The 27,416-nt window shown below is 39.7% G+C and overlaps 1 pseudogene; it reads right to left on the reverse strand.

Annotated features, from left to right (window-relative positions):
• LOC124742264 overlaps nt 1-26,988 on the reverse strand; it is a 47,764-nt pseudogene extending 20,776 nt beyond the window's left edge.
• Nucleotides 26,989-27,416: the final 428 nt, after the last annotated feature.

The raw sequence follows: 27,416 nt of genomic DNA on the forward strand, positions 1-27,416 counted from the left end.
AGAGGCAAATTATATATACTCACAAATTATTTAGCTAGAGGCATCTGGTTTGTATGTCTGGGAGGGAGGAGGGTGCAAGCTGAAAACTTCAAGAAAAGATTACTCATTTCATACCTGCTGGATTTAACTGCAGTTTATCTCTTCCATATACCAACCACATACCTAATGTGCATGGCAAACAGTTTAAAAGTATTATTCTATACTCAGCATTTGGAACTATCAGTTCCTTCATGAGAGAGGAAAGAGGGATAAGTTTCTGAAGGTCTGAAAGGTCACTCGGACTCCACGACTAATGTGAGGACAAGAGGAACGAATGTGTCTATAAGAAGTTTTGGAATTTCACCTCCTGAAGGTAAAATACTGATCAGTCTGTCAGTCTTCTAGTAATTTTATGGTTTCCTCGCATGAATTTTCACTTGGACACGATTGTTCTATGTTTCATCACTCACCTGAGAGATATCTCTGAATTCGCAAAGAGACACACCTCCAAATTGCCATCAGCTGTTATCCGTAAACGGTTGCACGTGCCACAGAAGTGTTCACTCATTGAGGTAATAAATCCCACACATCCCTTGAAGCCCGGGACATGGTATGCCTGCAAAAAGAAATTGTAAGAAAATAGCTACTGCTGTTGTGAAAATACTATAAATGTGTCGCTCACCAAGTGGAGGAAGGAGAAAACGTGCATTAAGGGGAGTTTGAACGCCCTATCCTGACAATGTTAAATTTAGTGACTTAACTTCCCCGTATTTCAGGAACAACTGTAGCCATTGACAAGAAACTTTTACAGCACATTAAACTATATGTTCTGAGTCTTACAATAATTGCATTTCAGCCACTGCTTTTGGAAATACAATTTTTTAATTACACAGTTAAAATTTTGTGTACTTTTTTGTATGTTATTCTAAATAATTTTATTTATACATAACATTATGTTTTTCTTTTAGTTAAGAAGACTCAGGATACGTATGTTATTACTCCCTGAAAATTTGAATTCGCTACTCGAAGTAGTTTCTGAGATTTAGGGAAAAATGCAAGAGAAAATGTAAATTTTCAGGAAGAGTTTTTAAAGTTTTAATAGACTGTAACTCAATATATGCTTAACATTTTATTTTTAGTCACTCAGAAGCACCCTGCACCTTACTGTATATCATCCTCTTGATCTTTTTTAAGTTTTTTCTTGTTTTCTTCTTTCTGGACTCCGTAGTGGCCAACTGTGCTGCATACTTTGCTTTACCAATGCAAACCTTGTCCATTCATTCAAATTCTCTGATGCAGTTTGCTCCAGAATTAATTCCCATATGTTGTAGCACTTTCACGCTACCAATTTTGCCATCATTAAAAGCAATAACAGCATAGCTGACCCCCACTTTAGTGTCTTCATTACGAGAAAAACATTTTTTGGTCTACATCTACATCTACATCCATACTCCTCAAGCCACCTGACGGTGTAGGGTACCTTGAGTACCTCTATTGGTTCTCCCTTCTATTCCAGTCTCGTATTGTTCGTGGAAAGAAGGATTGTCGGTATGCCTCTGTGCGGGCTCTAATCTCTCTCATTTTATCCTAATGGTCTCTTCGCGAGATATACGTAGGAGGGAGCAATATACTGCTTGACTCCTCGGTGAAGGTATGTTTTCGAAACTTCAACAAAAACCCGTACCGAGCTACTGAGCGTCTCTCCTGCAGAGTCTTCCACTGGAGTTTACCTAACATCTCCGTAACGCTTTCACAATTACTAAATGATCCTATAACGAAGCATGCTGCTCTCTGTTGGATCTTCTCTATCTCTTCTATCAACCCTATCTGGTATGGATCCCACACTGCTGAGCAGTATTCAAACAGTGGGCGAACAAGTGTACTGTAACCTAATTCCTTTGTTTTCGGATTGCATTTCCTTAGGATTCTTCCACTGAATCTCAGTCTGGCATCTGATTTACCGACGATCAACTTTATATGATCATTCAATTTTAAATCACTCCTAATGCATACTCCCAGATAATTTATGGAATTAACTGCTTCCAATTGCTGATCTGCTATATTGTAGCTAAACGATATGGGATCTTTCTTTCTATGTATTCACAGCACATTACACTTGTCTACATTGAGATTCAATTGCCATTCCCTGCACTATTCATCAATTCGCTGCAGATCATCCTGCATTTCAGTAAAATTTTTCACTGTTGCAACATCTCAATATACCACAGCATCATCCGCAAAAAGCCTCAGTGAACTTCCGATGTCATTCACAAGGTCATTTATGTATATTGTGAATAGCAACGGTCCTACGACAATCCCCCGCAGCACACCTGAAATCACTCTTACTTCGGAAGACTTCTCTCCATTGAGAATGACATGCTGCGTTCTGTTATCTAGCAACTCTTCAATCCAATCACATAATTGGTCTGATAGTCCATATGCTCTTACTTTGTTCATTAAACGATTGCGGGGAACTGTATCGAACGCCTTGCGGAAGTCAAGAAACACAGCATCTACCTGGGAACCCGTGTCTATGGCCCTCTGAGTCCCGTGGACGAATAGCACGAGCTGGGTTTCACCCGATCGTCTTTTTCGAAACCCATGCTGATTCCTACAGAGTAGATTTCTAGTTTACAGAAAAGTCATAATACTCGAACATAATACATGTTCTAAAATTCTACAACTGATCGACGTTATAGATATAGGTCTATAGTTCTGCACATCTGTTCGACGTCTCTTCTTGAAAACGGGGATGACCTGTGCTCTTTTCCAATTCTTTGGAACGCTACACTCTTGTAGAGACCTACGGTACAGCTGCAAGAAGGGGGGCAAGTTCCTTCGCATACTCTGTGTAAAATTGAACTGGTATCCCATCAGGTCCAGCGGCCTTTCCTCTTTTGAGTGATTTTAATTGTTTCTCTATCCCTCTGTCATCTATTTCAATATCTACCATTTTGTCATCTGTACGACAATCTAGAGAAGGAACTACAGTGCAGTCTTCCTCTGTGAAACAGCTTTGGAAAAAGACATTTAGTATTTCGGCCTTTAGTCCATCATCCTCTGTTTCAGTACCTTTTTGGTCACAGAGTGTCTGGACATTTTGTTTTGATCCACCTACCGCTTTGACATAAGAGCAAAATTTCTTAGGATTTTCTGCCAAGTCAGTACATAGAACTTTACTTTCGAATTCATTTAACACCTCTCGCATGGCCCTCCTCACATTACATTTCGCTTCGCGTAATTTTTGTTTGTCTGCAAGGTGTTGGTTATGTTTATGTTTGCTGTGAAGTTTCCTTTGCTTCCGCAGCAGTTTTCTAACTCGGTTGTTGTACCACGCTGGCTCTTTTCCATCTCTTACGATCTTGCTTGGCACATACTCATCTAACGCATATTGTACGATGATTTTGAACTTTGTCCACTGATCCTCAACACCATCTGTATTTAAAACAAAACTTTTGTGTTGAGCCATCAGGTACTCTGAAATCTGATTTTTGTCACTTTTGCTAACCAGAAAAATCTTCGTACCTTTTTTAATATTTCTATTTACGGCTGAAATCATCGATGCAGTAACTGCTTTATGATCGCTGATTCCCTGTTCTGCATTAACTGTTTCAAATAGTTCAGGTCTGTTTGTCACTAGAAGGTCTAATATGTTATCGCCATGAGTCGGTTCTCTGTTTAACTGCTCAAGGTAGTTTTCAGATAAAGCTCTTAAAAAATTTCACTGGATTCTTTGCCCCTGCCACCCGTTATGAAAGTTTGAGTCTCCCAGTCTATATCCGGCAAATTAAAATCTCCACCCAGAACTATAACATGGTGGGCAAATCTACTCGAAATATTTTCCAAATTATCCTTCAGGTGCTCAGCCACATCAGTTGCTGAGCCAGGGGGCCTATAGAGACATCCAATTACCATGTCTGAGCCTGCTTTAACCATGACCTTCACCCAAATTATTTCACATTTTGGATCTCCGTCAATTTCCTTCGATACTATTGCACTTCTTATCGCTTTAAACATGCCTCCCCCTTCACTGTCCAGCCTGTCTCTGCGGTATACATTCCAATCTGAGTTTAGAATTTCATTACTGTTTACATTTGGTTTCAGCCAACTTTCTGTCCCTAGTACTATGTGGGCATTGTGACCGTTTATTAATCAAGGCAGTTCTGGGACCTTTCTATAGACGCTCCTGCAGTTTACTATTAGCACATTAATATTGTTATTCCCTGTTGCATTTTGTCTACTCCTACCTTGCCGCATCTCAGGAGGTGTCTTGTCGGGCCTAGGGAGGGAATTCTCTAACCTAAAAAACCCACATGTGCACTCCACACATACTCCGCTACCCTTGTAGCCGCTTCTTGCATGTAGTGCACAAATGACCTATTCAGGGGGACCCTACATTTTTCCACCCGATAGCGGAGGTCGAGAAATTTGCACCCCAGATCTCCGTAGAGTGGTCTGAGCCCTTGGTTTAAGCCTTCCACTCGGCTCCAAACCAGAGGACCACTATCGTTTCTGGGAACGATACTGCAAATAGTTAGCTCAGATTCCACCCCGCGAGGCTTTCCGCCTTCACCAACTCTGCTAACTGCCTGTACGAACTGAGGATGATCTCTGAATCCAGACGGCAGGAGTCATTGGTGCCGACATGAGCAACAATTTGCAGTCGGGTGCACCCAGTGCTCTCTATCACTGCCGGCACGGCCTCCTCCACATCTCGGATGAGACCCCGGGCAAGCAGACAGAGTGAACACCGACCTTCTTCCCCGACCTTTCCGCTATTTCCCTAAGGGGCTCCATCACCCGCCTAACGTTGGAGCTCCCAATAACTAATAAACCCCTCCCCCCCCATGTGCCTGCTCGGACCTTGCTGAAGGAGTGGCCACATGTCCACTCACAGGCAGAACGGACGATGCTACACGGCCAGCCTCCACACTGACCCTCCGCCTCGTGTGCCGCGAACGCCGCTGAACCCGCCACTCCCCTTGGGAAGAGAGTGGCCCAACCGCGCCCGGTACCCGCAAAGATGTGTCGACAGCAGGGTCAGTGGGTGAAGCATGTAACACCTGGGGTGTACCATGCAATGCACCAGACTCCCCACTGCCACTACACTCCGAGGTAGCAGCCAGAAGACGGCTAACCACGGCCATCAACACGTTCAGCTGTTCGCGAACAGTGGCCAGCTCCTCCTGTGTCCGTACACAGCAGTCTCACATCCTATCCATCCTAAGAAATCAATTTACTGTAGAGAGTTAATCAACTTATAACTAGACTGCTAATTCACTAAAGGCGGCTGATAGTTGACTAAATTGTGGTTACCAGATACTTCCTGTAGAAAACAATGAAAATAGCACTACCTGTCTCTGGACTGTATTCAAAACAAACACTAGCACTACTGGCACTATGGCTGACTAAACGGACTCTCTCTGACTGTATTCAAAACAAACACAAAATCTATGGAACACTATTACTAGCACTCGACAATTAAAGCTTCCTAAAAGCAAAAACACACGGAAGAAGAAGTGACAAGTAAGAAAAATAGAGTTAATACTTAAACTAGCGTAGCTCGCTGCACAGCAGACGTGACGCAGACGGCAGTTACGATGACATTGACACTATAAGATTATTGAACGACTCATTGGGATTTTGAGTCTGACAATGCAGACACTTCTTCAATAATTCAGGATTGCCAGGTCTCTGTAAACAGGTTTTATGATATCCACAACTGCTGCTGGGATAGAATGTTTATGGCTGTATGACCTGTTTGAGTACTGGGCATTGCGGTAATTGCACCATGAACCAGATCCAGGAGGGCAAAGATGGTGTACTGGTTTATCATCAGCTGACAGTCTCTGGAAGAAGGTAGCCCATACTGCCTGCTTCATTTTCAACAAATCCTCAGTATTATTTCTAATGGCAATCTCATAATACTGTTGTAGTTAATCAATCATGTTGTCTGTCAGCCTGCTTCTTATGGTCTTACCACCTGAAAATTTCTTGTCTCTCAAACTTTGTTTCAACTTCCTCAATCTGGTACCCATCCTCTTCTGGACATGACCAACACATTCCATTTCTGTGATAAGCTTCTCACCATAAGGCTGAGTGGCTACTACACTGTTATATGCATTTGAGTCTGCCTAACCTAAGAACTTAGTGTAACACACTCCCCTTTAGTTTACAGATCGATTATAAATTTCAACAGCTGCACAGGCCTCCGTACGACTAGTTGTCCTTCATAATTTCTGTCACAGATATGCCCTTCTTCATTCCCTGATTTATACTTATAACAATATTTGGTTAAAATTTGGAAATCTATTAGCTTTCCAGTATCCACACTGGTCACTGTAGCAACAGAATTCTTAGAACTGCAGCTGCACTTCTACCAAGTGCCCCAAAAGCTACTGATATGTCAATCATACCATCGTTTATTTCAGCAGCTTCATTTGCAGCACCCTTAATTGAATCACATGCAGCAGATTTCACAGCAGCTCCAATAAATCCTGCATACTTGTCCATTTTACAAAGTGGGCGTGGCATATACATCACGACACACATTGTTTCTGCTGCAGTGTGTCCTTTGCCAATAGCTCTCAATCCATAAAACCACCTAATATTTATTTTAAAATAATTATCTTTACACTTATCAGAACTCCAAAATGAATGAGTATATTTACAACTGGCAGAATTAATGATAAGTTTCCTGGCTTGTCCATTTGATACCTCAATGTCTTCATGTAAACTAACTGGCCCTCCACAAACATACAGCACACACATTCACATAACATCCCTATTAGGATGTGTAAATGTATCAGAATATAACCTAACCTACCGTTTGCATGAGGTTTGTTTTGAGATAACTGTGTTATCACTATGTTTTATTTTAATCTTCGAAGCACTAATGGGTGTTTCTCTAGATACTCATGAATTTGCCAGTATTTCATTGTCTGTAACTTCACACACCACATGCTGAATACAATGTTTCTCTTTATTCAAAAATTTATTACCATGAAACCCACATTTCTTAAAAACACTTCATTTTGGAGTCATACTTTTTGAGAGATTTACCAGTCTATTCGTCACTTTTCCTCGGAAAAACGTTAGCACTTCAATATACAAAGCATGTTTATACTATGAAAAGATACGATACTATTTTTGACAGTGCTACCAATACAAACACATAATTTAACCTTTATAACACAGCAATCCACAGCTTTCTACAGGGTGGTCCATTGATAGTGACCAGGCCAAATATCTCACGAAATAAGCATCAAATGAAAAAACTACAAAGAACAAAATTCGTCTAGCTTGAAGGGAGAAACCAGATGGCGCTATGGTTGGCCTGCTAGATGGCGCTGCCATAGGTCAAACTCATATCAACTGCATTTTTTAAAAATAGGAACCCCCATTTTTTATTACATATTCATGTAGTACGTAAAGAAATATGAATGTTTTAGCTGGACCACTTTTTTCGCTTTGTGATAGATGGGGCTGTAATAGTCAAAAATGGTTCAAATGGCTCTGAGCACTATGGGACTTAACTTCTGAGGTCATCAGTCCCCTAGAACTTAGAAATACTTAAACCTAACTAACCTAAGGACATCACACACATCCATGCCTGAGGCAGGATTCGAACCTGCGACCGTAGCGGTCGCGCGTTTCCAGACTGTAGTGCCTAGCACCGCTCGGCCACTCTGGCCAGCTGCTGTAATAGTCACAAACATATAAGTATGTGGTATCACATAACATTCCGCCAGTGCGGACGGTATTTGCTTCGTGATACATTACCCGTGTTAAAATGGACCGTTTACCAATTGCGGAAAAGGTCGATATCGTGTTGATGTATGGTTATTGTGATCAAAATGCCCAAGGGGCGTGTGCTATGTATGCTGCTCGGTATCCTGGACGACATCATCGAAGTGTCCGGACCATTCGCCCGATAGTTACATTATTTAAGGAAACAGGAAGTGTCCAGCCACATGTGAAACACCAACCACGACCTGCAACAAATGATGATGATGCCCTAGTAGGTGTTTTAGCTGCTGGGGCAGCTAATCCACACATCAGTAGCAGACAAATTGCGCAAGAATTGGGAATCTCAAAAACATCGGTGTTGAGAATGCTACATCAACATCGATTGCACCCGTACCATATTTCTATGCACCAGGAATTGCATGGCGACGACTTTGAACGTCATGTACAGTTCTGCCACAGGGCACAAGAGAAATTACAGGACGATGAAAGATTTTTTGCATGCGTTCTATTTAGCGATGAAGCATCATTCACCAACAGCGGTAACCTAAACCGCAATAATATGCACTATTGGCCAACGGAAAATCTACGATGGCAGCAACAAGTGGAACAGCAGCGACCTTGGCAGGTTAATGTATGGTGTGGCATTAAGGGAGGAAGGATAATTGGCCCCCATTTTATCGATGGCAATCTAAATGGTGCAATGTATGCTGATTGCCTGCGTAATGTTCTACCAATGTTACTACAAGATGTTTCACTGCATGACAGAATGGCGATGTACTTCCAACATGATGGATGTCCGGCACATAGATTGCGTGCGGTTGAAGCATTATTGAATAGCATATTTCATGACAGGTGGATTGGTCGTCAAAGCACCATACCATGGCCCGCACGTTCACCGGATCTGACGTCCCCAGATTTCTTTCTGTGGGGAAAGTTGAAGGATATTTGCTATTGTAATCCACCGACAATGCCTGACAACATGCGTCAGTGCATTGTCAATGCATGTGCGAACATTACGGAAGGCGAACTACTCACTGTTGAGAGGAATGTGATTACACGTATTGCCAAAGGCATTGAGGTTGACAGACATCATTTTAAGCATTGATTGCATTAATGTGGTATTCACAGGTAATCACGCCGTAACAGCATGGGTTCTTAGAAATGATAAGTTCACAAAGGTACATGTATCACATTGGAACAACCGAAATAAAATGTTCAAATGTACCTACGTGCTGTATTTTAATTTAAAAAACCTACCTGTTACCAACTGTTCGTCTAAAATTATGAGCCATATGTTTGTGACTATTACAGCGCCATCTATCACAAAGCGAAAAAAGTGGTCAAACTAAAACATTCCTATTTCTTTACGTATTACACGAATACGTAATAAAAAATGGGGTTCCTATTTTAAAAAACACTGTTGATATCAGTTTGAGCTATGGCAGTGCCTTATAGCAGGCCAACCATTGCGCCAGCTGGTTTCTCCCTTCCAGCTAGACAAATTTCGTTCTTTGTAGTTTTTTCGTTTGACACTTATTTCGTGAGATATTTGGCCCAGTCATGATCAATGGACTACCCTGTATATAAAAAATTACCGATTTTATTAGGTCTCGAAATAATGCATGTAAAAATTTTAACATTTTCAACTGGTGTAGATTATATTTTAGAAAATAAAATAAAATACTTCCCACGCAAGTTTATAAGTAATATACATATCATTTTTTTGGAAAATTGCAAATTTTATAATCAGATAAAAACCTGAAAAAGTGAACAAGAATGTTTTCCCCTTCTAACTCCCCTTAAAGTTACGGAAATGTGCAAGCTTTTGGAGCCAGTGGCTTCTTCTTCTGGCAGAAACAATGAAGGGGAAGGAAAAGGGAAGAAAGAAAAGGCTTGTCAAGGTTTAGGAAATAGGGAGAGTTGCAGAAATGCTACAGAGAAACCCAGGCCAGGACAGACTTACTGAATGGGATGAGAAATATATAACTAAACCAGTCCATCTCTCATACCACCAGCAGATGTGAAGTATTCTTGTGATTGGTAGTAAGTCATAAACATTAAATTATTTTCAATGTATGTTCATATGTAATACTGCACGTACCTTTGAGGTATCATTGGGCCCATTGGGAAGAGGATCGAAGTTAGGCCACTGCTTTCTAATTATTTGGAGCATTTCACTAAATGAGACCATCTTCCCATCATTCCATTTGTTGCCATTGAAAGGCATGTACTCGATAAATCTTACGTCAACATTACTCTCTTTTGTTAACTACACAAAACTGCACACTTCATCTTCATTAAAACCTCGCATTATAACACAATTTATCTGTGGAAGAAAGACACCATTAAAAACTTGGTATCAGATAAAGCATGGTTTAAACAGAGTTTGAAAGACTCTATAGATGAATATCTTAACAGTGGCTGTTAGGCCAGCTTAAATAAGAATGTCTGTTAGATTTCAGTTCTGAGAGCACTTTGTCATAACAGTCAAGATTATGTACTTTTTGTTTGATAAATTTATTAATAGTGCATAACAATGTTTCAGTCTGACAGCGTATCAATTCTGAAAATATTAGCTGTTCCAGTTTGTATTGTATTCACCTAGTTTGACGATCTCCTGACAAACGATCAGGGTATTCAAATGTTTTATATTTTTTATGTTATACTTTCTGGCATGTTACTCACCCATGAGAATCATCTCATGTTTTGGGTCTTGGAACAAAAGCTGAATCTAATCTAATCTGACCTACAAAATAATGGTTCTACAAGTCTGTTGTTAAATTTGTATACCTCACTGATTCTGTTAAATTAATCTTATTCTCTTTTTTTAGAGAATGTCTGAATTTATCTTAGCATGCCAAGCTGTTAACCTTCTTAACAATTTACGAAAATTAAACTACATACATCTCCAATCTTTTTCCCCACTCCAACGCACACATCTTTTGCTGAAGGTATTATTTTAACTATTACATTAAATTAAGAAGCTTTCTTGAAACTGTGCTGCCATTTGTGAAACAAAGTTAAAAGTGTTCTCAAGATAAAAGGTCTTCACAAAAGGAGCATTTAGTATCTGTGCAGGTGGTAATACTGACAGCCTTCATATAAACAAGCCCAAATGGTAGAACATCCTGCTTTACACATACACGCAATGGCAGAAAATAGGAAAAGAGCACACCTTTCATTCAAGCATTGAATATATAAACTGATGAGACAAAACACTATGACCTCCTGTTTGATAATGTGTTTGTCCACTGTCGGAACACAATACAGCAGTGATTTTGTGTGGGACAAGTTCAACAAATTTCAGGTATGTTCCCAGCATTATGTGAGGTATGTTCCCAGCATTATGCAGCACCGCATGTCTAAGCACAGGTCACGTAATTCCCATAAATTGGAGATAAGTGGTTTCTGGGTGCAGAACTGGTATCTGATAGCATCGCAGATGTATTCCATCAGATTCAGAAGGGGTGAATTTGATTCTGGCCTCGTGACACTGAAAGTCATATTGTTGAAACATGTCACCTTCATTAGGGACAGGGTGCGGACAGTGCACAATAATGTTCACACAGAACAAAGCTGTTATGGAGCCTTCAGTTACTACCACAGGACCCACAGAAGACCAGGTGAATGTCCTCCATAGCATAATATTGCTCCCACTGGCCTACGTCTGTAGCAAAGTGCACCTTTCAAGCACCAATTCACTCTGTTGACAGTGTATGTGCACAAAACCGTCAAGCAGGTGTAATGCGAAACATGAATGATTCAACCAGATGACACATTTCTATTGATTCACTGCCCAATCTCATTGCTCCCGAGCCACAGAAATTGTAATTCAACAGTGTTGTCAACATGGGAACATACGGGGGTTGTCTGCAGCAGAGCCCTATGTTTAACAATGTGCAATGAATGGTGTGCTCTGAAATACTCGTGCTTCCACCAGCACTGTGTCATCAGACGTGCCACAGAAATTAGCTTTCTCAGCTGAATGTCATCTTTTTTAAAGGAACCATCCCAGCATTTGTCTTAAATCATTTAGGGAAATCGAGGAAAAGCCAAATTTTGGTGGCCCGATGGGACTCGGGTCCGTTGTCCTCTCGAAGGCAAGTCCACTGTCTGACCACTGTGGTGGCATGACCTAGTCTTAATTAAGCCAGAAAATCCTGGGAAATGCTGACATACTTATTGATTTAAGATATAACAATTTAAAACAATCCTTTCATGAATTTCACTACAATTTTCTGCTCTTTTGAAAAAAAATTTCTTTCGACTGTTTTGATATTGTTTAGTATGTTTAAATAATGATGGCAGTCTCTATAAAAGGGCAGTTTGACTTTTAAGTTTAGTTATACTGTTTTAAACTACATCCTTCATCTATTTGTCCACCCAGAAGTGCTATAGGATATAACTTGAAGACTATGGTGAGGTGGTGGGTGACAGTCATGTGTTGAGAAGGTGGTGCTGCCAGAAATGAAGTGTGACACTGCATACAGGGAGAATAAAAATACTCTATTCCATATTCATTTACAATCTAATTCTGGCCCCCATATGGTTTTGCTTTTCTCCAATAAGAAAAAAGAAATTGTCAGCAACTGTCTTTATAAGGTCTTAAAAGGAAACAAACAATAGAAAATCTAGGCTGGAATAATGACCATATTATAAAAAAGATACATTGCTATTCACAGTATACAGGAGATGTTAGGTCACAGACAAGCACAACAAAAAGACTACTAAACACGTAAGCTTTCGATCAGAAAGTCTTCTTCCAAAGTGGACAAAACACACATACACACACACACACACACACACACACACACACACACACACACACACACACACACACACACGACCGTTGTTTCTCCCATGATGCGCAGTTGCTCCCAGTCTGGCCCTAGCAGCCAGAGACAGTGGTCATGTATGTGTGATCTGCATTTGCGCGCATGTGTGTGTGTGTGTGTGTGTGTGTGTGTGTGTGTGTGTGTGTGTGTGTGTGTGTGTATGTGTGTATGTGCATTACGTCTGCAAACCTTTCAGAAAGGACACGGTATGCACTTCATTCAGCAAGATGAGTAATAAACAATATTAGCAATACTGCATCAAACTTGTTCACTTTCATCTTTGGATTAAACATTCGATTTCAGAGAGTACAGAATTTGGCAGAATCAAATTTTGGGGATATGTGGAACTGGGACAATGGCATATTTTTCACCCATTCAACAAACTAAGCACTGCTGATTGCTACTTTTATTGTGTCTGCTGCTGCAATGCATATATGAAACTGTAAGTGCAGCATCTATGATGGAACAAAATGTTATACAAATGAAACAAACTCTCGTTGAGAACATGTTCTATCATACACAGTCTATTATTTGGTTCTTGTTGATCATTATCAAAGAAAGCAGCAGTGTAAGTAACAAGAAATAGTAGTCTCTTGCCATTGTTTCGCTAATGAGACGATTTCTCTCTCTTTTCTTCTTTCACAAAGAAAAAGGAGCCACAATTGCACTTTGTGTGCCAGTTACTTTCCAATACATTGGCACCAGCTGATCTTATTTAAGAATACTCAACTTTCGTAGCCATACAGCACATCCTTTGCTTCCTGGCCTAAATCCAAGTTAACTCCCAGCCCCCCTGCCTCCCCCCCCCCCCACACACACGCCACTCATCCCTCTCCCCCCCCCCCCCCCCCAAATCAGCTAGTTGTGTGCTGTTATCTCACGTCACACCCCAGTCTATGAGTGCCCAGCTGTCTGTCGCCTGACCCCTCTACCTGCACCCCTAGCTAGCCCACAGATGGCTCCCCACTCTCCCACGAGCCACTAAATGCTTCCCTCCAAACCCCTCCCATCTCTCTCCATCTCTCACATTGCCTCAACCCACCCCATCCTACCCCACTCTAAAGCCCCACCTCACTCCAGAACACTCACCGTGAGCCAGTAAAGAGCTGGCAGTTGAGCGACCACAGCTTAGGAGACATGAATGCGCATGTGAGAATGTGTGTGTGTGTGTGTGTGTGTGTGTGTGTGTGTGTGTGTGTGTGTGTGTGTGTGTGTGAGTGTGCGCACATACGTGCGCGCGCGCGCACGTTTTCCCTACAGCTAGAAAAAGAAAGTGCATTCTGGAAGCTCGCCAAGCAACGTACCTTTGTTTGGAAGGTAGAAGACGAGGTACTGGTGGAAGTAAAGCTGTGAGGACGGGTCGTGAGTCGTGCATGGATAGCTCAGATGGTAGAGCACTTGCCCACGAACGGCAAAGGTATCAAGTTCGACTCTTGGTCCGGCACACAGTGTTAATCTGCCAGGAAGTTTCATATCAGTGCACACTCCACTGCACAGTGAAAATCTCATTCTACATACCTTTTGTTCGTGTGCCTATCGATGAGACAGTGCTTCTGCCTTTTGGTGAGCCATCTCCTTTATTCCTAAATAATTCGTAATTTTCAACAGAAACCTTCCATACGTTATTATTGCATCCTACATTACAGTATGCAATTTCCACAATATGTGGTCATCTGTGAATATAATGGGGGTAACAACTGTAGGAGACCAAAAACTGACTGCAGTAAGCAAGTTCAAGTTACTGTACGCTGCAGTAGTTATGCAGAGGTGAAGAGGGTCACACAGGATAGGCTAGCATGGGCAACTCCATGAAACCAATCTTCAGATGGAAGATCACAACAATAAAAACATTTGATTCAGCATACACCAGACTCCAAACAGCGTACACAACCTGTATGCTCAGAAACACAGAAAATCATATTGGTTCCATCAGCAGGAAACTTCAGCCAGTAATTGATATGGAACACTGTGGCGATTTTGTTCATTAATAAAACCCAAAACTGGGGAGTAATAAGAGAGTATTGTTTAACTTCTTATCAACCTGGTTACCAAAATACATATTAAGAAGACTGGTAAAGTGTTATTTTAAAGGGGTCACTCCAAAGCACCACGAAAGTATTTGAGCAATGTATAACATTAAAGAATCAGTGCGCAATATTGAAAGCTTATCTACATTATCTATATCTGCATGACTAGTCTGTAATTCACAATTAAATGCTGGCAGAGGGTTCAGAGAACCACTCTCAACCTATTTATCTACCATTCCACTCCCCTACAGCATTTGAGGAAAACCAAACACTTCAATATTTCCGTACAAGCTCTGATTTCTCTTATTTTATTATAAGATCATTTCTCTCTATATAAGAGGGCTCTAAAAAAATATTTTCACATTCGGAGGAGAAAGTTGATGATTGAAATTTTAAGAACCTGCTCCAGCAAAATGCTTTTGCTTTAATGACTGCCAGCCCAATTCACATGCGATATCTGTGGCATGCACTTTCCTGTTTCCCAATAAAACAAAATGAGCTGCCCTTCTTTGAACTTTTAAATTATGTCCTCTGTCAGTCCTATCTGGTAAGGATCCCACACCATGCAGAATACTCCAAAAGAGGACAGACAAGTATAGTTGTAGATAGTCTCTTTAGTAATCCTAATCTTCTAAATGTTTTACTATTAAATCACAGTCTTTTGTTTGCTTTCCCACCGCATTATCTATATGAGCATTCCAATTTAAGTTATTTGTAAATGTAATTCCTAAGTATTCAGTAGACTTCACAGCCTTTAGATCTGCGTGAATTATCATGTAACCAAAATTTAGTAGATGCCTTTTACTACTCATGCGGATGACATAACAATTTTTATTATTTAAGGTCAGTTACCACTTTTTGCATCATATGGATAGGTAGCCTAAATCATTTTGCAGTTCATTTTGATCATCTGATCACTTTACAAGACAGTAAATGATTTGCAAGACTGTAAATGATAGCATCATCTAAGAGGACTGCTCCGATTCTCTCTTAAATTCTTAATGTAGATCGGCAACAGCAGGTGGTCTATAACACTTCCTTGAGGAATGTCAGATATCACTTCTGTTTTACTTGACGATTTTCCATCAATTACTATGAACTGTGACCTTTCTGACAGGAAACCACACATCCAGTTGCACAACTGAGACAATATGCCACATGATTAGAAAATGCTTGTGAGGAACTGTTTCAAAAAGTCTTCTGGAAATCTACAAATATGGAATCAATTTGAGATCCCCAGTCGACAGCACTTATTACTTTGTGTGACTAAAGAGCTAGCTGTGTTTTAAAAGGTCGATATTTCTGAATCTATCTTGGCTATTTATCAATGAATCATTATCTTTGAGATAATTCATAATATTCAAACACAATATATGTCCCAAAATCCTAATGCAAATCAACATTAGTGATATGAGTCTGTTATTTAGTAGATTACTCCTCTTTTCTTTCTTGAGCATTGGTGTGACCTGAGCAACTTTTCAGTCTCTAGGTATGGATCTTTATCAAATGAGTGGCTATATATGATTTCTAATGGAGCTATTGTATCAGCATTCTCTGAAAGACCATAACTGCTTTATGACACTGAGGAGAGCTACTACTAAGTTACTCACAGTTGCAGTTGTTCTTGATTTGAATACTGCAATATTTACTTTGTTGTCTTTGGTGAAGAAATTTCAGAAATCCGTGTTTAGTAACCCTGCTTTAGTAGCACTGTCATCAGTAACATTACCACAGCTATTGCGCAGTGAAGGTATTGGTTGTGTCTTGCCATTGGTGTACTACACATGCAACCAGAACCTCTTTGGATTTTCTTCCAGATTTCAAAACGAAGTTTCACTATGGGAACTATTAAACACATCTTGCACTGAAACCCACCCTAAGTTTCGAGCTTCAGTAAAACATCGCTAATCTTGGAGATTTTGCATTCTTTTAAACTTCGACATGCTTTTATTCATTGCTTCTGCAGCTGAGTTTTGACATATTTTGTGCACCATCCTTTTAATTTATTTGATATGCTTTCAATTTATTTGGTATATATCTCTTAATTGATGTCGATACTATTTCTCTGAATTTAAACCATGTCTGGTCTACTCTTACATAGTCAGACTTGAAGGAGTAGAGACTTAGTAGAGACCGTCTCCTTGGAAGGCATCAAGTTAATTTTTATCTGCTTTCTCATTAAATGCCCTGTTGTGTAGGGCTGAAAATTAATAGAGATAAGGCAAACAGAATGTGCAAAGTAAGTGGAAATTACTCATCTCTTCCCCGATTACAGTGCAATAGAAGATACTACAAGATGTTGACAGATTTCCATATCTCGGTAGCTTTATATGTAATAATGAGGTCACAGATGCAGAAATCACCAGCAGAACTGGAAAATCAGTCCATATGGCAATTAGGTCTGTAATATGTCAACAAAGCTTTGACTGTACTCCTTTATCGTTTATATGTGTGAGACTTGGAAAACGTCAGTAAAATCAGCACACAGTCTCCATATTTTTCACCAACAATGCTATAGACGAATTCTGAAGATGTTAACCCAACCAAGTTACAAACGATGAAGTGTTGAGAATACGACGTCTAGACAGCCTGCACAAAATTATTGTTGAAAGAAGACTGAAGATTGCAGGTTTTGTTCTACGCATGTAAGGTGGAAGAATCCCAAAATCAACACTGTTGTGGAAATCAATGGACAGATACAGATGTACAGGAAGACCTTTTAACACTTGGAACTTTTGCAATGAATCTTCAATGCATGGACACAAACTTGGAGGAAGGTGAGAACGTGGCAGCTGATTGAGTGAACTAGTGGAAACCAGTTCCTTGTATGGTACACAGCAAATCTGAGTAAGTTAGTAAGTAAGTAAGTAAAGTAAGTACAACTGGGGATTTTGCAAAACTGTTGGATGATCGATATTATTGTCTATATTTGACACTGTTGGACTTCTACCTTTTCCTTGATGTGTATTCTTCAAATTGTGAGTTTTATGAGAAAGCTGATAGGTACTTACCAATCAACCTTCCCTCACACGAACTGACATTGTCTCTTTGTAAATTCTACTGTGCTAACAATTATCTACTGAGAATCCTCGACTAGGTCTCCGCAGCTCAAATGAGCCAGTTTCTTTTAAATTTCTGTCTTTGGCTATAATTGTCTTCCAAGTATGGTGACACAACATCTTGTCATGAAACTTTTGCCTTTACACTTGTTTACTTTTCTGGACTCTGCCTTTTTCTGCACTGTGCACTAAATACACTATGTGATTAACGCCCAATCTCCAACAGCCAATCGTGAACTGTAAACAGTTGTAAACTCTACCAGGGCACATAACAAACAATTAACATTTGTGTTTTAGTGTTCTAAGCTGTGAGGTCATCAGCGGACAAATAATTTAGTACCTATTCCTGGACAGCCGGAGTCGCCGTGCGGTTCTAGGCGCTACAGTCTGGAACCGAATGACCGCTACGTTCGCAGGTTCGAATCCTGCCTCGGGCATGGATGTGTGTGATGTCCTTAGGTTAGTTAGGTTTAATTAGTTCTACGTTCTAGGCGACTTATGACCTCAGAAGTTAAGTCGCATAGTGCTCAGAGCCATTTGAACCTATTCCTGACGTGCTGTTGTTTGGAACAACAACTGACATGATCCAAAATATTACTTTCTTTTATTATAGCTTCACTTTTATTTAGTCTAATGATTACTAATTTCAGTATCAAATTCCATCATCAAGCCACTATATGATCAGAAAGCATAGTGTTTCGTTAAAATATTGTTTAATAAACAGATTACCATTATATCATCATTCCTTAAAGTAATGTCCAAAGTGAAAGCACAGATGATTAATGTTGAGTGTATACAAAAGTCAGAGTGCTGAACTGGATATGAAAGAAGGAAAACCAGAAGGGCAGTGAGAGACGGGTGCCTTCTATCACCTTACTTCCATAATATGTTCATCAAGGAAGTAATAACAACAACAAAGAAAAGATGACAAGAATCAAAAGGTAATTTCTGGAATACTCCAAGGAAATGTGATAAGACCATTACATTTACAATGTATATAAATGATCCAGTAGAAAGTGTCAGAGGCTCCTTAATATTGTTCACAGATACTACATTTGTCCATCAGAAAGTAGCAACAACAGAAGACAGTATCAATTTCCACAATGACCTGCAGAGGATTGGTGAATGTGCAGGCTCTGGCAGTTGACCCTGCACATAAATAAATGTAACATATCACACACACACACACACACACACACACACAGGAAAAGAAATCCAATACTGTACAACTACACTATTAATGACAAATTGCTGGAAACAGAATCTACCATAAAATATCTAGAAGTAACTATCCAGAGCAACCTTAAAGTGGAATGACCACATAAAACAGCAATAGAAAAGCAGATGCCAGACTAAGATTCACAGGAAGAATCTTAAGTGAATGTAAATTACCCCTGTGTCCTTACCCAGTAGGACTGACAGAAGAGAGAAAGAAGATCCAACGAAGTGTGGAGTGTTTTGTCACAGGATCATTTAGTCACTGTGAGATCATTACAGAGATGCTCAGCAACACCAGTGGTAGATGGCATAAGAGAGCAGTTGTGCATCACGGAAAGATTTACTACCCAAATTTCGAGAGAGTAGTTTCCGAGAAGAGTCTGACAACATAATAGTTTCTCTCATATACAATTCACGAAATGATCACGAAAAGAAAATTTGAGAAGATAGAGATAATACAGAAGTGGAACAAGGCAGAGGGGATCAGTTGGTGGCATGAGACGTACCCCCTGCCACACACAGTTAGGTGGTTTTTGGAGCATGATGTCGATATGGAAACTTAATTGCATGCATATACACTGCAGATTGACGACATCGCAATAGTAAATCAGAGTAGGAACTAAATAAAATGTTTCAGGCCTTAAATCAAGAAGTGGTAAAACTAAAGCTAAAAATGAATACAAAGAAGACAAAAGTTATGGCTACAGACAAGAAAGGAGGTGGAGGTAGGACTGACACAAGAACAGGCAATGAGCAACTCAAGAAAGGAACTGAAATTCACTATCTCAGTAGCATTTTGCAAGAAAACAATCAATATTTCAAGGCATTCAAGAAAAGAAAAGCACAGGTGAAGAGTTCCTTCCAAAATAAGAAGAAGCTGCAACTGAATAAACATATCAGCTTCCACATTAAGAAAATATTTGTAAAGACCTTTGTGTGGAGTGTTCTGACACACAGATGCAAAATCTGTACATTAGAAAAGCCAAAGGAAGCTCGCCTCAAACCTGCTGAAATGTGGTTCTGGAGGAGAAGTACAAGAACTAGCTGCATTGACAGAAAAGTTAAAGGAAATAGGAGAGAAGAAAGAACCACTGAAAGTTATAGGCCAGGGCAAAGCAAAATACACTGGACACTTAACTGAAGATGATAATCTTTTAAAAAACATTTCTGAAGGCAAGATCGTAGGTAAGAAAACAAGGGGATGACTGAGAACATCCTACTTAAACAATATGATCAATGAATGGGATTTTCTTCACACATGGAGATGAGGACAACTGCTGAAGAGAAAAAACTGTGGCTGCAGAGACAAGGTTTAACCTTTTGGAAGAGTAAGGACAAACTAATACAAAATATGAGTCTGCATGGTAGCTACATATGGAATAAATGACAACTTCTTGTGTGCAGTCATCAAGTCACTTACCCCAGTAGGTGTCTTATCTACTAAAAGTAAAGGTAACTGTTGTGCTTTCAATAGATGTGAACTGCACCCTGAAAATGGTATGTCTAGTTTGCAGTTGGGACTTAACGTCTGAGGTCATCAGTCCCCCAGACTTAGAACTACTTAAACCTAACTAACCTAAGGACATCCCTGCCTGAGGCAGAATTCGAACCCGCGACCGTAGCAGCAGCACGGTTCCGGACTGAAGTGCCTAGAACCGCTTGGCCACAGTGGTCAGCTTTTATTCTGCAAAGAAATTTTTGATAATAAGATGAACTGATGCTGGTACTTGCTACTGAAACCAGTAGTACTTAGACACAACAAAAGTGTGACTACAGAATTAAGAATAATTTTTCCACACAATCGAGTATTTTTTTCAAAACAACACCACAATAGAGGAAACTTATTTTAAACTAAAGACACAAAAGAAAAAAAGAGAAACTGTAAAGATCTTGAGTCTCATAAGACTCTCTTGGGAGGAAAATATAAGATATTTAATTGGTAAACTTGCAAGGCATAATTTTTTATGTTGTATAAACTATGAAACTGTTAGCATCGTCAGCTAAAATTTACTTCTTCTGTCTTAATATACCTTCCTTCACTTACAGCTGCAGTGTGGAGACAGGGGTGAGGGTGGGAGCGGTGATGGGGGCGAGGGTGAGGGCGTACTGCTTTAAAATGGTGATTTATATCTTTTGCTTATGAAAGTCTGCATGCGATGACAGCTGCACTAGTAATACCTTCACAGGGTCGTATTCAAGTTGCAAGGCTAGATCTATGCCAGCCATGACACGCTCCCAGCCTTTCCTCCTCGTGATCTGGTTGTAGCGTTGGGACTGCAGGGTGTCTAAGCTGATGTTCAGACCGTCAAGCCCTGCCCTCTGCAAGGCAACCAGCTGTCTTGTCAACATGAGGCCATCGGTTGTCATTAAGACACTTTCGATATCTTTTATTTTCTTCAAGGCACCTGTGAAACAGCAAATTATTCTAAAGAAACTGAAACAAATAATTTGTAACATTGCTGCTGCATATGAAACAAACCTCCAGTTGATAAATTGAAAATACAAATTCCTTAAAAGTTAACTGTACATTTGCCCTAATACAAAGAGATAAGAAGGGTTATTAAACTGAATTGAAGAATGCAAGTTAAGATAGCAATGAAAAAATAATTAGAGGCATGAGATCACCTACTGCAACAGGGAAATGGGAATCAATATGAACCATTACCCAGCTACTGTCAACTGATTCCATGTCTCCATGCACACTGTATAAACCACTGTGGGTTGTACGACAAAGTACATTGTTGTACCACACATTATGGTTTTTCCCCATTCAATGCTCATGTGGAGTGTGGGAAGAATGATTCTTTAAATGGTTCTGTGCATGCTGTAATTAATCTTGCCTTCATGGTCCCTATAGGAGTGATACATATGCGGTTATTGTATAATCCCTAAATACCTCACTTAATACAGGTTTCTGAAATTTCATAAGTTGGGTTTTGTCATCTATTTGGCGTCTATCTTCACTTGTCTGGCATTTCCAATTTTTAGTAGCTTCTTGATGCTCTCCCATGCATCAAATAAATCTATGATCAATCATGCTACACTATTTTGTATACATTCAATGTCTGCCATTAGCCTTATTTGTTATGGGTCATACTTAAGCAATATTCTAGAATGGGCCACACAAGTTTTTTGTAAGCAATGTCCTCTATAGACTGATTACATTTTCCAGTATCTTACCAATGAACTGAAGTCTGCATTCTGCTTTGCCTACAAGTGAGTCTATGTCACCATTTCATTTCATCCAGATATTTGTACGAGTTGACCAATTAAAACTGTGATTATTTGATAATGTAGTCATACAATACTGTCTTTTATTTGTTTTGTGATGTGCTCCAATTTACATTTCTGAAAACTTAAACTCAGTTGCCTATCTTTGGACCAATTTGAAATGTTATGATCTGACTCAAATTTGTGCAGATTTTTTTCAGGCAATAATTCATTATAGACAACTCTATCATCCAGGAAAAGTATGAGGCTCCTTATAATATCGTCTTCCAGAACATTAAGGTACAACATTAATGTAATGGTATAAATTACTATAACTGTATAAATAAGTTTATAAGTGTGTAAAATACATTGAACTATTTGTTACAACAAAACATTGTACTGGTATACTCAGCAAGATGTTAAATCAGCAGATAGCTACATTTTATGTTCAACATTTTGTGTACAGCATATATGCTGGAAAGGATTTATACCCAAATTAAATAAATCTGAAGAAATGGTAGGGTGTCTCTGGAAAAAAAATCCATAAAAACTCATACAGTCCAATTTGCTATTATGTCACTGTTACTGAAATATAATACAAAGTAACTGAATTCGATGAACATTCTCAGAGTGCAATATGCCTCAGAGTGAAATGCACAGTAATGTCAACATTATTTTTCATGGCTCTGTTTGTGAAAATGGATGAAAGCAAACCACACATTTTGTTCTCAATCTGCGGAAGCATTATGCACTGTGAAACACTGTACTGCTGTTCTACATAAAAGCTGTCTCATTGCCAACATCTTTCCCCTGCTGGCTGTTCTACACTTCTCATCACTGATTCAACATGTTGTAAGATATTTTATGCTGTATGACACCACAGTCCAATCTGGTTAGGATAGCATAAAAATAATATATGAATTTCAGTATTGAAACTGGAACAGCAGAACAGCTCTCATCACACTGGATATCAAATCGAGGTTGGATTACAGCCATGGGTACATCATTTCATGCTACTCAACTGTATGTCATATGTCAGAGTTCATCAACTGTAGTGGCTGGCGACTGGTGGCATAGCCATCTCTTGGCATCCAGTGAACAGACGTTCTACACAGGTGACAGATTTGAAGAAAATTCTGGATACGGCAACAGTGGAACACTCTCTGTATCGAGGTAGCTCAGTACAGCTCAGGTGATGTGTAGTCTTGCATTATCTTGTTAAAAGATAACATCACGGAGCCCTTGAGAATAGGGCACAGCGATAGGCCTTAACAAAACACAAATGCAATGGCTGCTGTCCAAATTACTGGCTATGTGAACCAGAGGTTGTGACATGTATCCAGTTGCACCCCATACCATCACATCACATGCTGGACCCGCATGAGAATGACAGGTACAATCTGGCCAGGTCTGTTGACATCAGAGCCTCCACACACAAGTACATCAATTGTGACGATGTTGCAGAACTGAGACTCATCTGATATGATGACACAGTGCCATTCCTGTGTCTGGCATTGTTGTCAGTTGCACCGCTGTCAGTTCACCTCTCTCTAGAGCTGCATTAAGGGCTTGACAGTCTGCGCTGCTCCAGATGCCATCACATTGTCTGTGTGGATACTTGTCTCACTGTATACAAGCCCACTTCCTGACTAAATGTACACAACTTCACTGCAGGATCACGTATGCATGAGCGTTGTCTGCCCTCTCAGGTGCTAGTTGGGTGGCACTACTGAGGCCCTGCAAGGCATTTAGCATGGCCCTCCTGAACCTACCAATTTTATGTTCGCACAAAATGAGATTCTGAGCAATGCAAGCAGCAATATAGTGAAACAATAAACCAGAGTCTCAGCAGACCATGAGCCTGCCACTGCCAAATCTGGAATGCTTATAAACATTTCTCCTTCTTCCATTATGCTTAACACGGTCTTCGTGTAAACAACCAACACTGAAATAGAATTTCTGAATGAGAAACCTGCTCCATAAGCTTTTCTTGCATACAGAATATGCATGGGAGTGCTGAAAAGTAATGCCTCTGAATTTTAATTCTGTTCTCAATATCGGTCGAGGTATGACACGTCACGCATATTACTTGGTCAACTTTCCCACTTCACTGACTCGTGGCACATCCCCCTCCCGCAAACAGATGGAGTCACAATAGGCAGCCAACTCTGACCAGAGATTGTGAATACGTTTACGGTGCACTTCGAGGAAGAGGCCCTGATGTCATCCAAATGGAAATCCATCTTCTTCTTCTTTTTCTTCTTCTTCTGTTATGTGGATAACACACTTGTCATCTGGCCTCATGGAAGAGACAAACTTCTTGACTTCTTTGTACATCTGAACTCCACACGCCACAAAATCAAATTCACTATGGAGACCAAAGAAGAAGGAAGACTACCATTCCTGCACATCATAGTCAGGAGAATAACGGACAGCACCCTGTGCCACAGCGTGTATCTGACTCTATAAAACACATAAACTCAGTTCTCCCTATGGCACTGTGAATAATTTCAATAACTTAAAGTGAGATGAATGTTGCAGCGTACATTTAATTTCCACTTTGGCTTTGCATTCAAGATTAGTCTTACCTGAGAGTGCAACATTACATATTTGGTTAATTTAATTATATGTTCATTAGATTTTGGTTATAAGGCACGTTTTGCTGCCTAATGTTTCATCTCCAAATGCTGGAAACAATCCATACAGGAAGAGGAGTATGTAAGACATTGGTGGACCAGGTTGGAAGAATCTGTGAATTTCAATACTCTGTAGAAGAGCTCAATCATTTGAAAATAACTTTCAGACCTTGTGGCTATTCTAACAGATATACATAAGGCACTACATTCTAAAATATTTGCATCTTTCACTGAAAAACAAGCAACTAGAGGAAAAGTTCTCTTGCCATTTGTAAAAACAGTCGCAGATCGCGACCTCCGAGTGCTATGACGAGAAGGTATTGACGCAGTGCTTAAACCAAACTGAAGACCACAACAGCAGCCATACTCAAGTAAATTGCTATGTAGTAGTTTCAGTGAATTTGACAATGATGTGGCTGCTTTCATGGTGGCCCAGTCATATTGTGGGGTAGGGAATGCCAGTGACAGGGCTGGAATTGTAGGTGACAGATGGATTTTTGGCAAAGCCTTGTATCAATACCTCCTTAATTATTGAGCTGAAAAACTGTAAAAAACATTCATACAGCAAAATCACACAAAAAAATTTTCTATTTCTGCAGGTATTGTGGCTTCTGTTTCTTTTTCATTACAAAAACATATTGATTCAAGTTTATAAAGTCACAACTATGTCACTGTGATTTGTGTAACACACATTCTGGAACATGTTCCAGGAATGTCATGAAACAGACAGCTTTAAATACTTACTCTAGCTCATCTTTCAAGACTTGCATGCCAACAACAACACCATCTATCCAATCTGTTTTTATTTCACTTTCATGTAAAGATTTCTCCACAAAGGATATCATCTGCCATGTAGGCAGTGCAAGAGGAAATTCCACACTCACATTTGGGTAATCAAGTGGATTCTGTGTCTTGTCAGAACCAAGTACAATCAACCCAATTTCATCTTTACCACTGGTAAATATCTGGAAACATATTAAATAGTAAAAATAAGTTTTGTTTATAACAAGTTGTATACCAATAAAAACATCACACACAGATACTCTTTATAAAATTATTTAATTGGATAAATAAAAAATCTACTCACCAAGCAGTGGCAGAACAGACACATAAAAGACTGTTGTGATAGGCAAGCGTTTGGAGCCAGTGACTCCTTCTTCAGGCTGAAGGGTTGCAGGGGAAGCAAGAAGGGTGAAGGAAAAGGACTGGAGAGGTCTAAGAAAAGGGGTAGATTTCGAGAAAGTTACCCACAACCGTGGGTCATGGGTGACTTACCGTACAGGATGATAAGGAAAGACTAAATGTTGGGGACTGCATCGGGCAAGATTCGGAAACCTGAGAGCTTAAAGGTGGAAGACAGGGTAATATGCAAGACAGAGATTACTACTAAAACTGTACATGAGTTAATAAGAGTGAGAAGCTAAGTGTATTGTATGCAACAGCTGTGGGAGGGGGCAGTGAAAATAGACGGGAAAGAAAATGAAAGATGTAGAAAGCTAAAACGAAGTGAAGCAAAGAGTAATTACAGTGAAGAAAAGCTGAGACAGGAGAAATTAACGTAAATTAAGGCGAGGTGGGTGGTGAGAACCAAGGACACGTTGTAGTGCTAGTTCCCACCTGCGGAGTTCTGAGAAACTGGTGTCTGGCGGAAGAATCCAGGTGGCATGTGTGGTGAAACAAGTGCCGAGGTCACGTATGCCATGTTGTAGAGCATGCTCTGCAACAGGATATTGCAAGTTTCCAGTATATACACTATGCCTATGCCCATTTATCCTAACTGATAATTTGGTGGTAGTCATGCAGATGTAGAAAGCTGAACAGTGTTTACATAATAGCTGGTATATGACATGTGTCGTTTCTATTTTTCGCCTGATCCGCAGTTCTGGGTGACTTTCCCAAAATCTACACCTTTTCCTGGAACTCTCCAGGCCTTTTCCTTTACCCTTCTTCCTTCCCCTTCAACGCTTCTGTCTGGAGGAGCCACAGGCTCCGAAAGCTTGCCAATCACAACAGTCTTTTATGTGTATGTTCTGCTGCTGCTTGGTGAGTAGATTTTTTATCTATTCAATTAAATAATTTTATCAATAATTTATTGTTTATGTTGTTATAGTTACTCTTTATAACCTACTTAAAATACATCACGTACCCTCCTCTCCACAATTCTTCGAACACATAGTTTTGCCTTTTGTAAAAAATCACTGCGTTTCTGTATAACATACTTGGAGTCAAAGTGTCCAACATCTATTACAATTATAAACAGAAGAAAGAAAGTCATTGTATTTATTGGCAGTATTACGCAATCAAATATTTTGAAAGAGTTCCAGTGGTATAAATTTACAATATCTTACAAATAAATATATACGTTTATTCTCTAAATCAATTCTTAGCAATATCATAATAGTATAAATTGCAGAATCAATATAGCCAATTTTAATGTAATGACTGCAATACAAATACAAAATAACAGCGGTAAGTTATAACAAATGAGAGAGAGAGAGAGAGAGAGAGAGAGAGAGAGAGAGAGAGAGAGAGGCATTTAGACAATGTTTCATTACAGTGTGAAACTTATTAGAATTAAAATGAAGCCATAGTGAATTATTACACTCCAAAAATAATAATTATTCTGTTCTTTCACCCCAAAATAATACTTTCATTAGGTAATATATACTTTTAATTTCAGAAATTTTTACAACAGCTCTGGAC

The sequence above is a fragment of the Schistocerca piceifrons genome, unplaced genomic scaffold, assembly GCF_021461385.2.
Source record: "Schistocerca piceifrons isolate TAMUIC-IGC-003096 unplaced genomic scaffold, iqSchPice1.1 HiC_scaffold_2281, whole genome shotgun sequence".
Lineage (NCBI taxonomy): Eukaryota > Metazoa > Arthropoda > Insecta > Orthoptera > Acrididae > Schistocerca > Schistocerca piceifrons.